Raw genomic sequence first — 21,224 nt, 5'->3', positions numbered from 1 at the left:
CAGATGTTAGACCCCAGTTTTCACCCCTGTGCTATCAGGTGCAATCTGTAGGTCCACTAGCGGCACATTGCTGGTTCTCCCTCTGCTACCAAACACAGGCAGAATGTCATTTGGCATTTGTAATTTAATTGTCCTTTGAAAGGGAAAACAATGCAGGTGAGATTGAGGTGCTGGATTGACAGGTCTAGAGACATGTCTCTGTCTATCCCCACAACAAGCACAAGCTGCAGTAGTGTATCATTTGACACACATATCTCCCTGACCATGTCCATTGTTTGGCGGGAACAGGAGGAGGCAGAGCACTGGGGCTTGAAGCAGGACCATTCAGGGGATGGCTGTGGAGGCAGGCCTGTGGCAATGGTAGACTAGAAAGGGTGATTAGTTTTCCAAGTTACTCAAAACCCCAGTTAAATAAATGAGGTGTGACAGAGTCATTGCCTGCAGAGAGCCCTCCTTGTGGCCAAGGTGGGGAGGGGGTGCTGCACAGCCCTGCCTTTCTTTCCCTTTCTTACACCTTTGCAATAAGCTCCTCACAGTCCAAGGTATTCAAAACAAGTTTCCCTTTATGGATGGGGTCTAATTTATGTAATCCCACACATGATCTCCAGTGGCCCAAACCCTTTCCTCCTAACTAAGGGAATTCCACAACCCTCCTTCTGGTGCTTGTGTTGTCAACGGAACCAGGTAGAAACACAACACCATCCACGCTGTTTCCATACAGGCTGGCAAGCAAGTCTTTCCAGAACAGAACTCAATAGTGTCCCTCCCGTAGTGGTCCAAAGAAACAAAGTCTTCACTCCAGTCTCCATCTGGACCCAATCCTTTCTCCCTGGGGACAGGTCTCTCTTCCTCTCTCCATCCAGTTCCTCCCATGTCCTTCTTGCCGAGTCTGGCCTCCCCGTGGTACTCCAGTGTCCCCTGCAGGAGCTTTCTTGCTCTCTGCAGCCTGCAGGAGCCTTTAACTTCTTCCAGCTCTTCCATAGGCCTCTGCTCTTATCTTTTCCCCAGGACTGGTTGGTGATATTACCCACAAATCACAAGAACTTCATTTTCTGGAGGTGAGCTAATTGTGTCACAGTTGGAGTTGGGCCTATATTCCCTTAAAGGGGCTGGCCATCTGGGACATGAAGCCTCCATCATTGCTATTAGAAATCACTGGGACCAAGACCTTAGTAGGATTCCAGCGAGGTTTCCATGAACAATGAGAACATAAACCATTATACTAGACAGGATAAAAAAAAGCGATAAGAGAGATAAAACCTCATGGTTCAGGGCCAGCAACTAAGTAACAGAGGAAATTAAGAAAATTCCTATGGCAGCAGTTATCCCATAGTTGTCCACTGTGGAGATATCTGTGTCTATTTCTGAACTGTGTGGCACTAATCCAGGGGCATCCCTACCCATACGCAAAGTACACAGCTGCATAGGGCACCAGGAAATTCGAGGCACCAAATTTTCTGGCGCCCTGCGCAGCTGCGTCCTGCTCCAGCCCTGCTCTGGCTCTTCCCCAAGGCCCCCGCCCCTGCTGTGCCCCCACCCCACCTCTTCCTGCTCCTGCACCGCCCCCACTCTCCTGAGCTTGGCAGCATGGTCGGGCCTGCACTCACCAGTGGCGGGAAGTGCAGACCCAGACACAGCTGTGCTGCTGGTGAGTGCTGAGGGGTGGTTCACCCCTGCCCCACAAGCCAGCTCCATCCCTCCTCCTCCCATGGAGCCGTAGGGCCCCCCCCCGCAGAGTCCTGAGGACAGCCCCCCCCACACTTCCTCCCCCACAGATGCCTGGGGCCCCACACACACACCCTGTGGGGGGGCTGCGTAGGGCCCCAGAATAGCTAGGAAAGGCCCTGCACTGGGCACTGTTCGAGACAGGATCCCAGATTCGATGCACTGCTGCTCTGGTCCAGTGTGGCAATCTCTATGTGCCTATCAGTGCAATATTATTACTTATACAACACTGTAGCTATGCATGGCACTTTAGAGAACAAATGAGTGACAGGTCTCTGCCCCAAGCAGCTTGCTGTGGAAATTATACAACATGCAATGGTAATAAATGAAGGAAGAGGGTGTGGGAAGGCAAGGGTTACAGTAGTGGAAGAACAACCATGAGATAAACTGCTAGTGACATGTGCTTATAGTTAGCTGCTCTCTCTCTCTTTTTAAAATGTAGTGTAATAACATTTGGGAACAGTATCTGGAATGACTTCAGGGTGAGGCCTAGCACTGGGAAATGATAACCAAGTGAGGAATCCATTTAAGAAGTGGGCATTTTGGCAAGGAATGTAATAGCAACAAATTCTAGAGATGGGTCAGTTGCAAAATCATCTGACAACAAAGGGTTCTCCCCAAGGAACTTTCTTGGAATAAAATATCTTGCACTATGAGGAATCCAAAATACAATTTCTCTACTCTGATGCATAGGAAAGATTTATTCCTGTCTTCTCCATTAGAGGGTGCATTCATCCCATTCCATCTTGTATTAGCAGGAATCTGCAGGGCCTTTTCGTTCTATTATCAAAGCAGTGAGATAAGAAAAGTAACATTCATATAAATGAAAGCAGACAAGGAGGATGGAGGGAGCAGTGTGTTACTACAATGAAATCTGGGTTCAGAGCCTGACTAGGCCACAAGACAAATAACTTTGCCCTCATAGTAAAATCTTATAAAAATTAATAGGAAATTATAACTTTTCTAGAGAAATTTTCTGTCATTCTATAGGATTTAATATTCAAGACTGCATCTCATGAAGTCTTGATATCAGGACTGAATGTTTTTCTAAAAATATGCTCTAATTCAATCACAGGTTGTTGGGTGAGGTGCAGGTGTCACTAGGTGAAATTCTGTGGCCTATGTTATGCCATAGGAAGTGTGACCAGAATCCCAGGGGAGTCAAGTGAGGTTACTCAATTAGGGCGAACTGCAAAGGATGGGCAGCAAAGAATCCTGTGGCACCTTATAGACTAACAGACGTTTTGGAGCATGAGCTTTCATGGGTGAATACCCACTTTGTCAGATGCAAAGAATGGGGCAGACAATACCCTAAGCTGGTGGATATTCCAATATTTAGATTTACCAAACCAGCGCAAAACAGCTTCTATAATACCTCACTGGTTACTCAGAAGCCAACAATACAGTTCCCTTGAAGTAACCCAGCTTTAGGCCTCCATCCAGACATCTGAGTCAGCTATGATGACAATTACTGAAAATCTTATTCATCATATAAAAAAGTTCTGCCACTCCCAAAGATCAGACACGTTACCTCCCAGGTTAATGAATATTCCAAATCTTACCCAAACACACACTCACAGCTAATTCTTATTAACTAAGCTGAAATTTATTAAAAAAGAAAAAGAGTATGGTTGAAAGATCAGTATAAAGACATGGGTACAATTCTTGAGATTGAGGCCTGGTCCACACTACAGCCTTAAATCGATTTAAACAGCGTTAAATCGATTTAACGCTGTACCCGTCCACACTACAAGGCACTTTAAATCGATTTTAAGGGCTCTTAAAATCGATTTCTGTACTCCTCCCCAACGAGAGGAGTAACCCTAAAATCGATATTACTATATCGATTTAGGGTTAGTGTGGACGGAAATCGAAGTTATTGGTCTCATTCTTTTACTGAGCTACCCAGAGTGCACCACTCCGGAAATCGATGGTAGCCTAGGACCATGGACGCACATCACTGAATTAATGTGCCCTAGTGTGGACGCGTAAAATCGATTTTATAAAACCAGTTTTATAAAACTGGTTTTATTAATTTCGATTTTATGCTGTAGTGTAGACGTGGCCTCAGATTCATAGCAGAGATAGTGAGCTTTGTAGTTGCAAAGAATTCTTTCAGAAACAGTTCATGGGTTATAGTCCAATGTTTATATTCAGAGTGGTCCTGTCAGGACTGGGATCTCAATCCTTATGATTTAGGCTTCCCCTGCTTGAAGCCTCAAGCAAATCTGAGATGACAGGATCAGGACCCAAGGGTCTTTTATACAGTTTTCTAGCAGCCATTTGACCATACAGTCCTAGGTGAATGATAGGCTTTTGATGTAACCTTCAGTTTCCTAAACCTCACCCGTAATTAACTACATGGATTAACATAAAATTATTTATCCATTAGGCAGTCTATCACAAACTTTAAAGAGACATATAGACAATGACATTATTGCATTCAAGATTAATCTAAATGTTAATATTCCCTTTATATCTCTGAATCAATAGCTATAGTGACAGACAGGAACTGTCTGTTTACATGGCTAATTATTAAACAATATATAAGTAAACACACACAATTAGTATAATCTCTAATAATACAGGTTTGCACTTCCAAGTTCTAGCCTATCTAGCAGGGAATAGCCCTAATTACCATTCACATACTTTCTAACATGTCTTTAAAGGTTGGCTTTGGGTCATTTAGCCTGCAGGATGCTTACCCTTTCTGGCCATGTGTTACACTTTGTATAAGGTTTGTTGCAATTATACAACAGTGGTAGCAACAATGGTTTGCATGGTTATATTTTAATTAGACAACATCACAGGAAGTGAGATTAGAAGATCATGATGGTCCCTTCTGGATTTAAAATCTATGAAACAGAGAATTATCTCCCTGGTATATAGCTCCATAAAATAATTTAAAAATATAAAGAAAGGATTTTATTCTCTATTGTATTCTTTACATTTTTACAGTAATCTGTAACCTGATTGGCTTTATTCCTATTAAATTCAGTGGGATTTTTTCATAAGGGTGGTTTCATTCTATTCTCCGTTGGCTGATATTAGATAACCACTGTGCAGGTTGACATGAATCACTATTAATGTTCTCCCTTCACTAACACATTCATTGTGATCAGGAGCTGCCCTAAACCTGCAGTGGAGATGGGGACAATGAGGAGAATATGGCCAGCTCCAGACTTGATCTCATAGCTGGAGCAGATTCAACTTTCTACTTTGAACACGTCTTGAAGCAGCAACAGGAATTAACAGGCAGTTTTAGATACTGATAATAGTCCCAACTGAACTAGTATCAGGGGCAGGTCCAGGCCCCAGCACGCCAAGCATGTGCTTGGGGCGGCACGCCACGGGGGGCGCTCTGCCGGTCGCCCAGAGGGTGGCAGGCGGCTCAGGTGGACCTCCTGCAGGCATGCCTGCAGAGGGTCCGCTGGTTCCGCGGCTTCGGTGGAGCTGCAGGACCAGTGGACCCTCTGCAGGCATGCCTGCGGGAGGTCCACTGGAGCCGCGGGACCGGCGTGGCAGAGCACCCCCCCATGGCATGCTACCGTGCTTGGGGCAGCGAAATGTCTAGAGCCACCCCAGACTAGTATAATAGCAACTTACTGGGAAGCTCCCACGCTTTTCTCATCCTGCACTTGTGTGTGTTCATGGGATCCACTGTTTCCTTGTGCACAGAGCAGAATATGGTTGAATAAAATAGGAAGTGATTCCTAAATATTTAGGAGGCTGGCAGTGCTGCGTTCAGTTTGCTGTTATTGGGGTCATACTATTTGTTATTTGTAGGGGTTAAATAGCCACCAAGTATTCATAAAAATGTTCATGGGTCTCCAAAGTTTGTGAATTTTAGCCTAAATTACTCTTTGTGCTAGGTAGGAATTATTTACTATTCTCTTTATTAGTCATTCATCTTTTTCCTGTTCAAAAGTCATCCAATTAGGAAGCAGAAGCAATACCATGTGGCTTAGGGAACCCCTCCCAATCCATGGGTAATGAATAGTGAATGGGTGAACAGTTTGCACATAGCTCATAGGATGAAATGTGTTCATATAAATTCTGGTGTGAATACTAACCAATAGTGTACACATTCACAAAAATCAAGATCTGCACATGAATGATTCATGGAGAGGAAAAAGTTGTCAAATTTGTTGGGAATATCATTCATTATTTGACCAACTCCAGAACAGGTGTCTCTCACCATGAGCATGAACAGCAGCTGCATGACTGAATGTGATATGCTGAAGGCAAAGAACTCCTTGATGCAACCCCTCGCAAGAGGATGCAAAGATACCACAAATAGCTGATCTGCAAGTCCAGTCTCCATTGCATTCTGTTTACTTTCTGGGCTACATCATAGTCTTGTGCCAAAGGAAGATAGAATTTCTGCACGTAGATTCATACAAAAAAAATTATATCTGTAAAACAAATATTCTGTGAGGACTGACGTCAACCCAAATGGCACTATCTGCAGCACCAAAGGCAACAGCAAGACCTTCCCTGAAGGGAGATGGACACAACAATGGCCAAATGACCCAAAGTGGACATACAGCACTTGATTTCTTGAATGCCTGTAGCAGCCATACACAGCCTGTGCAAGGTCTGTTCTTTTCTATCATGCCAAGGGTTTCAGTTAGACAGTAGGGATGGAAAGGGCCCTTTAGGATGCAGTCAGCTCACGGCAAGGGCCAGATTGTTTCCCACAGTCTCCCATTCTCCATGACTTTATCTAGTGATGGAACTTCAACACCTACCCTGAGGAGACTATTTCACAGCTGAGAACAATATATCCTACCTTGGGATTTGGTACATCATGCTAGTATATGGATTTGTTAAGAACAAATCACATCAAACCAACTAATATTCCTTTTTGAAAGGGTAACAAGTCTTGTGGATGGGGGAAAGCAGTAGATGTGATATATCAGAACTTCGATAAGGGTTTTGATACTGTCTCACTTGACCTTCTCATAAGCAATCTAGGGAAATATAATCTAGATGAACCTACTCTAATGTGGGCGCACAACTGGTTGGAAAACCGTATTCAGAGAGTAGTTATCAATGGTCAAGTTGGAAGGGTATATAGAGTGCATCCTGCAGCTATCTATCCTGGGTCTGGTTGTATTCAATATCCTCATAAATGATTTGGATAATGGCATAGACCCCTGGAGAGTACACTTATAAAGTTTGCAGATGATATCAGTGTGGGAGAGGTTGCAAGTGCTTTGGAGGACAGGATTAGAATTAAAAATGATCTTGACAAACTAGAGAAATGGTCTGAAATAAATAGGATGAAATTCAATTAGGACAAATGCAAAGTACTTGGGAAGGAATAATGAATTGCACAAACAGAAAATGGGAAATGGCTGCCTAGGAAGGAGTACTGCAGAAAAGGATAAGGGGTTATAGTGGACCACAAATTAAATTGGAGCCAACATTGTAATACTGTTGCAAAAAAGGGAACAACATTCTGGGATGTATTAGCAGGAGTCTTGTGAACAAGACACAAGAAGTCATTTTTTCACTCTACTCAGCACTGATAAGGCCTCAGCTGGAGTATTGTGTCCAGTTCTGAGCACTACACTTTGGAAAAGACATGGACAAATAGGAGAATGTCCAGAGGAAAGCAATAAAAATGATGAAAGCTCTAGAAAACATGACCTACAAGGAAAGATTGAAAAAAAACTGGATTTGTTTTGCAGTGTGCCCTTGTTGCTAAGAATGCTAACAGCATATTGGGCTGCATTAGTAGGAGCATTGCCAGTAGATCAAGAGAAGTGATTAGTCCCCTCTATTAGGCTTTGGTGAGGCCACATCTGGAGCATTGAGTCCAGTTTTGGGCCCCCCACTACAGAAATGATGTGGACAAACTGGAGAGAGTCCAGCGACAGGCAACAAAAATGATCAGGGGGCTGGGGCAGAACACTTAGGAGGAGAGGCAAGGAACTGGGCTTGTTTAGTCTGCAGAAGAGAAGAGCAAGGGGGGATTTGATAGCAGCCTTCAGCTACCTAAAGGGGGTTCCAAAAAGGATGGAGCTCAGCTGTTCTCAGAAGTGGCAGATGACAGAACAAGGAGCAATGGTCTCAAGTTGCAGTGGGGAGAGGTCTAGGTAGGATATTAGGAAACACTATTTCACTAGGAGGATGGTGAAGTACTGGAATGGGTTACCTAGGGAGGTAGTGGAATCTCCATCCTTAGAGGTTTTGAAGGCCTGGCTTGACAAAGCCCTGGATGGGATGATTTAGTTGGTGTTGGTCCTGCTTTGAGTAAGGGGTTGGACTAGATGACCTCCTGAGGTCTCTTCAAACCCTAATCTTCTATGATTCTATGTTTAGTCTGGAGAAGAGAAGACTGAGGGGGGATATTAGAGCTGTCAAGCTATTAAAAAAATTAATCGTTATTAATCGCATGCTTAAAAAAATTAAATCGCACAGATAAAGAAAAATAGAATACTATTTATTTAAATATATGTTGAGGTTTTCTACATTTTCTAATGTATTGATTTCAATTACAACACAGAATACTAAGTATACAATGCTCATTTTATATTTATTTTTGATTACAAGTATTTGCACTATAAAAAAACAAAAGAAATAGTATTTTTCAATTCACTTAATACAAGTTAAATAGTGCAACCTCTTTATCATGAAAGCTGAATTTACATATGTAGAATTATGTACCAAAAATGCATTTAAAAATCAAACTATGTAAAATTTTAGAGCCTGCAAATCCACTCAGTCCTACTTCTTGTTCAGCCAATTGCTCAGACAAACAAGCTTGTTTACATTTGCGGGAGATAATGCTGCCCGCTTTTTGTTTACAATGTCACCTGAAAGTGAGAATAGGCGTTTGCATGGCACTGTTGTAGACGACATTGCAAGACATTTAAGTGCCAGATGCACTAAAGATTCATATGTCCCTTCATGCTTCAACCACCATTCCAGGGGACATGTGTCCATGCTGATGATGTGTTCTGCTCGATAACAATCCAAAGAAGTATAGACTGATGCATGCTCATTTTCATTATCTGAGTCAGATGCCACCAGCAGAAAGCTGATTTTCTTTTTTGGTGGTTTGGGTTCTGTAGTTTCCGCATCAGAGTGTTGCTCTTTTAAGACTTCTGAAAGCATGCTCCACACCTCATCCCTCTCAGATTTTGGAATGCACTTCAGATTCTTAAACCTTGGGTCAAGAGCTGTAGCTATCTTTAGAAATCTCACATTGGTACCTTCTTTGTGTTTGGTCAAATCTGCAGTGAAAGTGTTGTTAAAATGAACAACGTGTGCTGGGTCATCATCTGAGACTGCTATAACATGAAATATATGGCAGAATTCAGGTAAAACAAAGCAGGAGACATACAATTCTCCCCCAAGGAGTTCAGTCACTAAGTAATTAACATATTATTTTTTTAACGAGCGTCATCAGCATGGAAGCATGTCCTCTAGAATGGTGGCTGAAGCATGAAGGGGCATACGAATGTTTAGCATATCTGGCACATAAATACCTTGCAATGTCAGTTACAAAAGTGCCATGAGAATGCCTGTTCTGATTTTCAGGTGACATTGTAAATAAGAAGCTGGCAGCATTATCTCCTGTAAGTGTAAACAAACTTGTTTCTCTTAGTGATTGGCTGAACAAGATGTAGGACTGAGTGGACGTTTAGGTTCTAAAGTTTTACATTGTTTTATTTTTCAATGCAGTTATGTAAGAAAAAAATTCTACATTTGTAAGTTGCACTTTTCACAATAAAAAGATGGCACTACAATACTTGTATGAGGTAAATTGGAAAATACTATTTCTTTTGTTTATCATTTTTACAGTACAAATCTTTGTAATAAAAATAATATACATTTTGATTTCAGTTACAACACAGAATACAATATATATGAAAATGTAAAAAAAATTCAAAATATTTAATACATTTCAATTGGTATTCTATTGTTTAACAGTGTAATTAAAACTGCGATTAATCGCGATTAATTTTTTGTAGTTAATCACGTGAGTTAACTGCAATTAATTGACAGCCCTACTTCAAATATATAAAAGGTTGTTATAAGGAGGAGAGCGGTAAATTAATCTCCTTATCCACAGAGCACAGGACAAGAAGCAATGGGCTTAAATTGCAGCAAGGGAGATTTAGGTTAGATATTAGGAAAAACTTCCTAACTGTCAGGGTAGTTAAACACTGGAACAAATTACCGAGGGAGGTTGTGAAATCTCCATCTTTGGAGCTTTTTAAGAACAGGTTAGATAAACACCTGTCAGGGATGGTTTAGATAACCTTTGTTCTGCCTCAGTGCAAGGGACTGGAGTAGATGAGCTATCAAGGTCCCTTCCAGTCCTACATTTCTATGATCTCACTGTCTAGAGGTTTTCTCTGATATTTAACCTACTTTTTCTCTTCCATAAGGGAAAGGGAAAGGGAACTCCCATCCCCTTGTATTGCCATAAATCATTCCTAACCTCCTTGGTGTTTACACGTTTCTAATATTTGTAGATGTATCACACTGTCTATTTAAATAATTGCTTAGCCAAACTAGACTGATTTAACTCTTGACCTTTCCCTATAAGTCAGTCTCTGATTTCTTTAATCATTAGCAGCTCTTTCTGAACTCCCTTCAGTTTGTCACAATCCTTCTGTTACTAAGGTTCCCACAACCAAATGCAATATTCTATAGGATGTGCTGTCTACTCTAATTGGTCAACATAGACTGGCAAGGACCGGATTCTGTTAGGTGAAGTCAGCCTCCTCTGCACCATGTGATCACTCCAAAATTCTTTGCCAGACTTCTTGTCACTACAACTGTCTCTTGCATCATGCACTGATTCTAAGTGGATTTGTCCACAAGTGTAGTTCATGAACAACCAGTTGCTTCCTACTGAGCATGCATTTCCTGCCATAAAAGGACATCACCTACTTTTGCCCCCAGGATCAAAGGGGCCTCACCAATATTGCTGCCCCATCTGGCATAGGTAGATTATGGGGTATCTCTGTGCCACTAAAATGCATTAATAAAGATTCTTCTGGCGCCACCTGCACTAGAAGACAAAGGAAAAACATTAGTTTAAAATCAAGTTAACATTTTTCATGTAGATTTTCAACTGGGGTATCTCTGGGATGGTGAGGCCAGACTAAACTCCCTTATGGATCTCCCAGTCCATGTTTATTGTCTAAGCTGCAGTTGAATCCTGCTTAAGACTAACACCTGTTCCTGTGACTCACAGAAAACACAGCACCTGCAGTGTCTTCTATCAGGAACAGGAGTCAATTCCTGGATGAAGTAGCGGGTGAAAAGCTCATTGAAACAACCCTTATGTTTAGAGCCCTATCAAATTCACAGCCATAAAAAATGTGTCATAGATCATGAACTCTGGTCTCCCCCTGTGAAATCTTGTCTTTTGCGTGCTTTTACCCTATACTATACAGATTTTGTGAGAGAGACCAGCGTTTCTCAAATTGGGGGTCTTGACTCGAAAGGGAGTTGTGGGGGGGGGTCTCACAAGGTTATTTTAGGGGGGTCACAGTATTGCCACCCTTACTTTTGTGCTGCCTTCAGAGTTGGGTGGTCAGAGAGTGGTGGCTGTTGGCAGAGTGGCCAGTGCCTTGCCAGCAGCAGAGCAGAAGTAAAGGTGGCAAAACCATATCATGCCACCCTTAGTTCTGCGCTGTGGCCTTCAGAGCTGGGTGGCCAGAATGTGGTGGATACTGACTGAGGGCCCAGCTCTGCAGGAAGCAGTGCAGAAGTAAAGGTGGCAATATCATACCATGCCATCCTTACTTCTATGCTGCTGCTGGCACCGGTTCTGCCTTCAGAGCTGGACTCCCGGCCAGCAGTTGCCCAGCTCTGAAGGCAGCGCTGCCGCCAGCAGCAGCACATAAGTAAAGGTAGCAGTACCACCCCCCCTACAATAACCTTGCTTCCCCCCACACAACTCCTTTTTGGGTCAGGACTCTTACAATGATAACACCCTGAAATTTCAGGTTTAAACAGCTGAAATCATGAAATTTACAATTTTTAAATTCCTAGGACCATGAAATTGACCAAAATGGACCATGAATTTGGTAGGGCCCTACTTATGTAACAGGAAGTAGACCCGTATAGGCCAGGGGAGATGGGGTTCCATCAGGCATCGGCAGAAGAGACATTATCTTAAACATACAGGAAAAAACAAGAGAGAGGAGCTCTTTTCATGTCTCCAAAAGGCCTAAGTACAATGTGGAATGTCCCTGTATCACAAACACAACAAGAGCCACTCACAAATCACAGAGAAAGCATGAACAGAACTTGTTTCAAATAGTCTTTTTTGTTTGTTCTTTCTTGCAAGTGCACCTGCTGCTTGAGACACTGCTTTGGGATTGGGGTTCTCCTAGGCTTCTCATTTCTCTCCTGGGTCTCACTTCAAAGGCTACACCTCATGTTGCTCCTTCACTGATTTGACCAGAGGGAGGGGAAAAGGAGCTTCCCACAAGACCCAAACATAGCAGTAAATTTTGTTGCCTCTAGAACCTTAGGCCTGGCCTGTGGGGCACTTCGTGCTAATGATCCACCTTGGTGACACAGAATCAGTTTTCTCCTTTCTGCCTTCCAGTTTGCTGGTAGCATCATGTGGCAGACTGGCAGCACTTACTGTGTGAATTCTGCTGCCCCATCTCTGTTGGGCACCAAGTCCCTCTTTGTCTGGAGAATTCATGGGCACTGTTCTCCCATGAGCCTCACGGCACAGCTCCAAGTCTGATACTTTCTCTTTAGCACATGTTGAATAAGGAAAAACCTACTTGTGATTTCTGTGGGTGTTTAGTTAGGAAATCCTTGCGCCATGCACAATAGAAATCTCCTGTTCTTGGTCAAAAATAAAGATGGCAAAGGGCCACTGGCTAAATACAGCTTGCAGCTGCTCCACACCAAAGCCAACCAGACTATCATAGAGCCAGCTTTCTAGGACTAGAACAAAGTGCTGACTTCAAACAGAAACTGGCATTTTCCTGTCAAATACTGAACAGACTGAGAAATATCCCAACAACATTATGTCAAAGGAATAAAAATAACAAAGATTACTGAAGCAGCAATTCTTATAGCTTCTCTTGCTGTGGATGTTTCTGAGGTTATTCCATTCTTTTCCTACCAGCAGGCAGTGAGAGACATTAGGACAGAAACTTATTCTCCATTAAAATTGAAGGGCAAAGCACAGCTATGAACTCTATTTGTACATCATTGTTTTACGTTTTGTTCAGAAAAGTGAAGCTTGGTTTTAAACTTTAAAGGTGTTTCTTTATTTTTGTCAGTTTCAGGTGAAGATAAATAGCTGGCACTCCCGAGAAGTGGTGCACCTCTGATATCTGCCACCTTCCCTGCTTTTTCAGCTCACAAGTCTGACCAAAGGACTACTTCAGGGAGTAGATGGTGCAAAGATGCACCATTCCCCGGGAGGAGGAAGGATGGGTTATCTATCTGCACTTGAATTTCCAAGACACCAGAGGGCAATCAAATAAATATTTAAATAGATTAGATATAAAATATGATACATTTAGTTTATCTAGCTATCTGCCCTCCTAGTCATTGACACCTAATATCAACATTCAAAGTCCAGGCTTTTCCCCACTGATTTCAGTGCAGAAAAGTTTCATCCTGTTCAAATTTCTCTTACTGCCTGCCTAGTAACAGAAAAATGGCAGACTCCATGAGGAAAGTTTTACCCTTTTGTTTACATTGTTTCATGTTAATTTCTTTTTAAAGCAATTTAATTGCAGTTCTAGTTGATACTGAGTTTTGCAGATACTGACATTTTCCTATAAACTTCATTAGCCAAATTCAGAGTGCTGCAGGAGTCTGCGTTTCAGGTGGAAATAAATCTTTGGGACTCACCCAACAAGCCTCCCCCTGGGCCCCCTTTTCAAGAGGACACTGTGCCCGGGATAAACTGGGGGCCCAGAGGGAGGATCATCTGTAATTAACTTAACAAGCTGCTGTTTTCCCATTAAAACAAGAAGTAAGGCTTAGGGAAATCTCCCCTGGGAAATCCTGTTTGTGGCTAATCAAGGCAGGAGGGGGAAAAGGGGAGGGGGCCCAGCTGGAACAAAACTCTTCTCTTTAATTAGAGATGGGGGTTCTGGTAATGGCTGCCATGGCAACTGCAGGCAACTGCATCTGCTTATTGAGGAAATAGGATTTGCAAATTGAATGGAAAGAATACAAGGGCTGTGGGTGTAACAGAGGGAACAACAGGTAGCCAAGGACAAGAGTGAAAGATAATGAGAGGAGAGAAGGAATCAGGGAAACTTTCAGATATGATTTAAGCCGATTCAGCTCAGAAAGGTAAGATCTTGTGGCTGCTTCCTTTTCTGATAAAATTACACCGAGATTAAGAACAATTATTTCATGCCATCTAACTGCAGAATAGGAGCATCAGGGTGACAAGATCATGAACACCACTAGCAACGGAACAGGACCTTTCTAGTTCTGGGGCTGGAGCCAGGCAGCTGCCTGCACTCCCTTCCCCGCTAGAAGCATTTCACGCAACAGAGGGATCATCTGGCTCCAGTTCCATCAGTTTCCTTCAGTCAGGGTCTGGACCAGGGGTGGCCAATCCCTGGCTCCAGAGCCACCTGCAGCTCTTCAGAAGTTAATGTGCAGCTCCTTGTGTAGGCAACAACTCCAGGGCTGGAGCTACAGGTGCCAACTTTCCAATGTGCCAGGGGGTGCTCACTGCTCAACCCCTGGCTCTGCCACAGGCGCTGCCCCCACTACACCTCCTGCCTTCCTCCCCTGAGCCAGCAGTACCCTCAATCCTCCCCCGCAGAGCCTCCTTCACACCACAAAACAGCTGATCAGGAGGGTGAGGAGGCACTGATCGATGGGGCTGCTGGTGGGTGGGAGGCGCTGGGAACGTGGAGCTGCTGACGTATTACTGTGGCTCTTTGGCAATGCACATTGGTAAATTCTGGCTCCTTCTCAGGCTCAGGTTGGCCACCCCTTGTTTAGACCCATGCAGGAGCACCCCCTACAGATCAGCAGTAGCTCTGGAGTCACCTAACCAGTGGTGTCCATTCTCCCAGAAACACTTCAAATCATACACACAAGGTCAGGATCACTCAAGAAACCATCTTCTTCAGGGCTAGTTTTATTAACTCATCATAACAAATTATCACAGTTCCTTTCTCCCCTTTTCACAGGGACAAACTCAGTCCTCTCCCAGCCTCTCTTCCTTGAGATCTTCATCAAGCCTCTTCACTGGGTATTTAACAAATAGAAAGCTCAACTGTCTTGACCCCTAAATCTAATCCCTACAAAGTCCAGCTGTTTTCATAAAACTTTCAAGGTCAATTTTAATAAAACTTACCAGCTTGCTCCCCTTGCTCCTTTTCTTCTATCCACAAGATTCCTCCAGCCTTCTCTCTAGGGCTCCCCACTCAAGAGCCTATCTTACTCCTAGTGGTTTCCTCTCCACTGTGCTGGTCCCCATGCCTCAGGACTCTTCCCTGTGTGACCTTGGTTTGTTTCCTGGGGGCCCCTTGCTACACAGGCAGCCCATATATCCTGTTTTAAGCTGAACAGTCCTGTTTAAGGTTTGTATCCTGTCCCGTATTGGTACAAAACCAGCCATATTGTTCATTATCAGGCATGGCTGATGCCATTTTAAAGAGTGCACTGCTCCACCTCTGGTGGCATGACCTTGCACACACCATACATGTGAGGTCACATTGGTCAGGATGGAGCCTTGTGCTCTTTAAAACAGTGTCCTCTGTGTGGTCTGGCCTCACACTCACTGTGCATACAAGGTCACATCAGTGAGGGCAGGGTTACACCAATTGGGGCAGGCCCATACTGTTCCCAGAAATACCAGAATATCTAGTATTGTGAGGATGTGCAAATGGCCACCCTGTTCCAACAGGAGAATCCTTCCTTGTCCACTCTCCCTTACTAGACTCCTAGCTCTCTCTATTCCTTTGGCTCTTTCCTCCCCACACCAGGACTAATCACTACAATTAATTTCCCATCCTAGGAAGGTACTCAAATCAGATGCCCTGGCTCTAGGGCCTAATTAATTAAGTAATCTGAAGAGTGTTCTGATCAGGCATAGGTGCACTGGCCTTAGCTTACCCTCAAGAGCCAGTAACCCTGTGACAACTTTCCAAGAAAAGCCTTCCAAGGCAATTGAGACTACTGAGAGGCAGCAATAAGTAGTTACATTTGGTGCAGGCAAATTGGATGCTTTAGAGACCAAATATGAGTTTATAGGTTGACAAAGCTGACTGGAGCTGAGCCGGGATTTTATTATAATAAGACTGGACGCTGTAGGCTAATCTGGAACTGTAATGCATTCAGTTCTGGAGAATCCTCCAAGAATGTATTTGGGTCAATGGTTTGCGATTCCCCTTGGAAATGGTTTGGCTCAGTTGTCAAGATTCTCCCCTACCACCCTCCTTCCCTTAGCTGGCATCACTGCTTGGCTTGATAACTACTATTTAGAAGCTCATGCCTCAGCCAAGCCGGGAAAGGTTAAACACCCATATTATGCAAACCTCAGTGGATAGTTTTAACAAAGACTGGTCCACTGTCTCCTCAGATTCTTACATTGAATGTGGCCTCGTCACTATGAATACAAGCTAAGATGTATTTAAAAACTTCCACATGGCACTTTGGAACTTCCTGTTGGCAGCAGCTGTCAGCCATGCTACTATTCTGTGCTGGTCTCAATGTCAGAGGCCATAGACAAGCTACCAAGTGGCTACGACTGGGAATAGCGGGGTGAATGCACTTTTCCACAGAATATTGACATGGTAATGACATAAAGGCAGGCCAGGACTGTGCCTCCATGTTCAGTTTATGAATATTTTATTAAGCGTAGTTTTAAATATCCCACACGATGATGATCCAAAGGGAAGAGAACCGTGAGTGAAAAATCAACACTACTTCCTGAAATACCTGGATATCTTAAAGGATCTCCTGGCCTGGCTCAGCCTGGCTTCATTTGTAAGAGCTACCCATGCCAAAGCATAATGTGGCATGGCTGCAGACTCTGGTTTTGTATTCCATTCCTTGGCTAATACAGCACAGCATGTCCTTCGACTGTCTTTCCTGCTGCCCTGGGCTCAGATTAAACCCCAGCTCCTGTTCCCAGTCAATGAGTTGGGTGACTGCTCCATTTGGCAACCACATTCTCTAGCTGATATTTTTGTTTGCACACTAATTTCTCTACATCCTGTGGCATTTATTTGCTGCCTTCTCACCTTACTCTGCTGACTGCTTTGGAATTTGGCTGAACTGTTCCTCAGTACTAGTTCAGCCTTAAGTTTTGATTTCATCAGCACACAGAGATTTTGTTTACATTTTGCACACCATGTGGATAAGGGTGCTGATCTGGAAGTTTGCAGGTGCACCGCTATTGAGGAACAGAGCTCATAAATCTGTCCTCAAGTACATCCTTTCCAACACAAAAACCTCCTGTCTCTGCCTCTCACCTTCTCCCTGGTTCTTTGAAGGCATAGTTGCCAGGACTTGTATTTCCATCGTGTCTTGAGGTGAGCATCTGGAGTGGCCGTGCCTCATTAATCTTGGACACAAGGAAATGAATACTGCTAATGAGATGCTTGGGCATCTCTCCAAGCCCTGGCACATCAGGATAGAATGCGGGAAGAAGCAGCTCTAACAAGGGGGAGAGAAGAGCCCTCCCTTTAACAGTGAATACAAGGGAATAGCTAAACAGTCCGCTACCATCAAGAAGGAATCACAGACTAACAAAAGCGTCAAAGCCCAATTAGTATTGTACACAATTACAGCCACCTGGAATTTTGACATTTACAACACTGAACTTTTTCACAGTCCTCCCCTCCCCTCCATTGGCCTTGCTGAAAGCTGTTCTAGTGTTACATCTGTAGCAGCTGCATTTTTGGTGACTCTTTTCCTGTTTAGGTCCTGACTTGCATCTTGGCTGTATTATTCCAGTCTTGGCTGAGTGTTTGTATGTTCTGATTCTTTGGCTTGGGAAAAACACTTTGATTTTATTTTTTTAAGAACATTAAATTTTGTTTAGTGATGATAGCGCTGGAGCCTGGGCTTCTCTGTTTCGCAACTGAATGAGTTTAGCCCAGGCAGCAGCAATGTACATTTCGTCCCACTGCCCTATCAGTATGTCTCAGCCCTGGGAAGGAGGGGCTGCTCCTAGGGCAGAGAGGGGAGGTCCGTCTCTGTGGCTTTTTCAGCCCTAGGTCTCTCCGCTGAGACTGCCAACAATTAACACTAATTGTTACTGTGCTGTTTGTGATCTGGAGACATGGCTACTGGGACCTGGAATGACAAATACCAGACTCATTCCACACAGGCCACTGAACAAACAGCTTTCATTCAGACTGGTGGCCTAGCACCATAATGTATCCCTTGTCCCTCCCGAACCCACATCTGTGCTTTCTAAAGTACATGTCTGAACAGAAAACATTTGGTGAAAGCAGCACATTAGGAAGAGCATGGAAATCCCACATGCTGTCCTCATTGTCTGTCTGTCAGGAGATGGCATTGTAGTGAGATACAGTCACCAGTGTCTTCTTTCGTCCTGCTGCCCTGAGGAGCTCATGATCTTCATACAGAGCGGTGTGTACACTAGTTGGGGTGCCTTGCTATGGCCCCGATCCCACTTACTAATCCATGATGACCTGATTTCTCAGATGATCTCATTTGCTATCCATGTGGGGGTGCTTGTGTGCGCACAATATGCAGGGGATTCTTAATAGCATGGAGCAACCAAGAGTCCTGTGGAACTGTATAGACTAACAGATGTATTGGAGCATAAACTGTTAGCCTATAAGGTGCCACAGGACTCTTTGTCACTTTTTACAGTTCCAGACTAACACGGCTACCCCTCTGATACTCAATAGCCCAAGTTGCTGAGATGCAATAGAAAGAAATAGTGTTGCTCTGTGGGTATCAAGCAAAAGAATGTCCCTGATGGAAGGGGAAATGAATGGATACTACCAAGATGGGAAAGGTCCTAATGGCAAATAGCCCCTACTTTTAAGACATTGTGGTGGATTCATTGCTCCAGATTTTTCAGATCGGGACCCAGATTCAGATCTCAGGTGAGGCTGGTGTAGTTATCCTAGTGAGTTCAGTGGAAGTACTCTGGATTTACTCTGATGTACTAAAATCAGAATCTAGCTCGACCATAGGCACATGATAGCATCTTTGTCAACTCTAGTAATTTCATTATGAACCTCATGATATTTAGTGTTTTCTCGTAAATCCTCAGTTCCTGCCGTCAAGTGATTACATGAACAGCTCAATAAACAAAACTTCTAGCCTTCACGATTGCAAAGAAAAGCTCAAAGCCATGACCCAAGCATACCCTAAAGGCTCAGAAACCAGATGGCAAAGAAAAAGAACCCAAAATAAGAGTGTATTAAATCTCATGATTTTTGAATGCTTGGGGTTGGCAATCCTGTACAGAGGAGAGGAAGATAGAGGCCTAGGGCTCTCATCCATAGATATATATGTATATTAGAAAATAGATTTGAGACACATTTAAAGTGGCCAATTCACCTCAGAACAAGTGGGTGTGAAAATAAGAATATATTCCATGGCAGATTAATGATTTTGCTGCCCCTAGGCCCTGAAATAATTGCCGCCTTCGGCCCCATATGAACTTATTGAACATCAATATTTCTAATATCAACGCCAATATTGTTACTTGTTACTTCACTACTACTTTCAACTATTTTTTCTGTCTGACTGTTGGCACTAACTGATACAACAAAGGAATCTATTTTGCGCATTTTTGCTATCATTTCATTTTCCTTTCATTTTGTATAGCTTTTTTTGTTTTGTTTTGTATTGTTTTTTTGTTTACTAAATGGCGTTGTGCCATCATTGGTGGTTTCAATATGTGCTATGATTGGTAGAATCGGGACGTCACTGATGCTGTGATTACAAAAATGCTGCTATTATAAATTTGCCGCCCCTGCAAATTTGCTGCTCTGGGCCTAGGCCTTGTTGGCCTAGGTGATAATACACCACTGAATATATTGAGCCACAGAGGGTTTGCACCAGCTATGGATGAGGCCTGGAACAGGGCCTCTTAGGTACATCTAGACTCTATGGCTGGCACTAGCTGTGAGAAGGCCTGGAACAGGAAACACTATTTATCAGAGTTTACAGCCTATAATAATCAATTTCAGGAGAAAAGCAAAGAACAATTTTAAACCACATATTCTGGTCCAATTGCTGAGTTATACTGCACTCTGTTGGCTGCCAGATCCAGGAAGTTGGAACTGCATACACACACTGGGCCAGATTCTGGTGACTGGCTATGCTGTGCCTGGTGCAGCACCAGAGTGTCAGGGCACCTAGCTAGCTGTAAATTTCCTTTGCATTGCTTGATTGTGGAGCTCCTGGGCTCTGCTCCAGTCATTGATGCAAAATAGAACAATCAGGGATGCTCTTTTTACTTCCAGCTGCCCATGCCCTCATAGGCTGGTCTAGCAGGCAGGGATGGGCTGGAGTTTGTGATACTCTGGTCCCACTCCCCAGGTCCTGCCCTCAGCAGATAGGGGGCTGTAACTGAGGTTGGCACAGAGTTAACTACACTCACCCTACACCATCCAGGAACTCCTCATCTGCCAGGGAAATCCCCAGGAACTCAGTTAAGCTGGCCTTGAAGCTACATTATACTGTTGGAGCAGCACAAAGCTGCTTTAGTGGGAACCCAAATCTTGCCCACTCATTATAAGGCCATCTAGATGCTTAGTAACAGTGAGAATTTTCAGTGGTGAGTTACTAGTGATGTGCAAGTGTCAGGAACCCATTGGAACCAATATCCCTTTGCTAACCCATTCAGCATGAGCAGGAGCTAAGCCTGCATTGAGGATGAGGCAATGACAAGACTTGGTCACGTAATCAGAGGAAATTCAGCTTTATAGCTCTGAATGTGCCTTGAAGTAACAACTGGAAATGAGACCTTCTGGATCCTAAATTCAGTGTGTAGGGGGGTATACTTTTAAAGAACTTGTGCCCTCACAGTATTTTCAAAGTCACCAGATCCATGTCAGAGCAGCAACACATAGGCCTTGGATGTTGCATATAGTTAGGTAACATGGCTATTTAAACCCCATTCTGTCCATATAGTTCCTTCATATTACATTTGTTGTGTAAAGAGGAAAACATCCAACACTAATAAAAGTCACAACTTCCATTGTCAGTAATTTATTGGGAAACTCCAGTGCTTTCCTTGGCCTGTACCTGTGTGTGGGCATATGCATGTTCATTGGAACCCATGTCTCCCTCTGCGCAGAGTGTCTCTCACGCAGTCAGCATGCACAACAAACAGCTGCAAGGCCCAAATGTGACTTTCAGGGCCACACAGCTGGCAAAGAGCCCTCACACTCTAACCTCTAGTAGAGAGTTAGGAGGTGCAGTGGTAGAGGTGTATGAAGACTCAAACCTGGACTAGCAGAGGGTGCTGCAGGTGAGAACTGAGATGCACTGGCATAACTGTGTAGGAGGCCAAGACTGGAATA

The 21,224-nt window shown here is 43.6% G+C and overlaps 1 protein-coding gene across 1 annotated transcript in view; it reads right to left on the bottom strand.

Moving 5' to 3' along the window:
• NALF2 (NALCN channel auxiliary factor 2) overlaps positions 1-21,224 on the bottom strand; it is an 89,986-nt gene that overhangs the window by 9,256 nt on the left and 59,506 nt on the right. The window lies entirely within an intron of this gene.

This window comes from Gopherus flavomarginatus, chromosome 8 (assembly GCF_025201925.1).
Source record: "Gopherus flavomarginatus isolate rGopFla2 chromosome 8, rGopFla2.mat.asm, whole genome shotgun sequence".
NCBI lineage: Eukaryota > Metazoa > Chordata > Testudines > Testudinidae > Gopherus > Gopherus flavomarginatus.
Note: the sequence above shows the minus strand (reverse complement) of the source record. Positions and strands in the feature narration are given on the sequence as shown.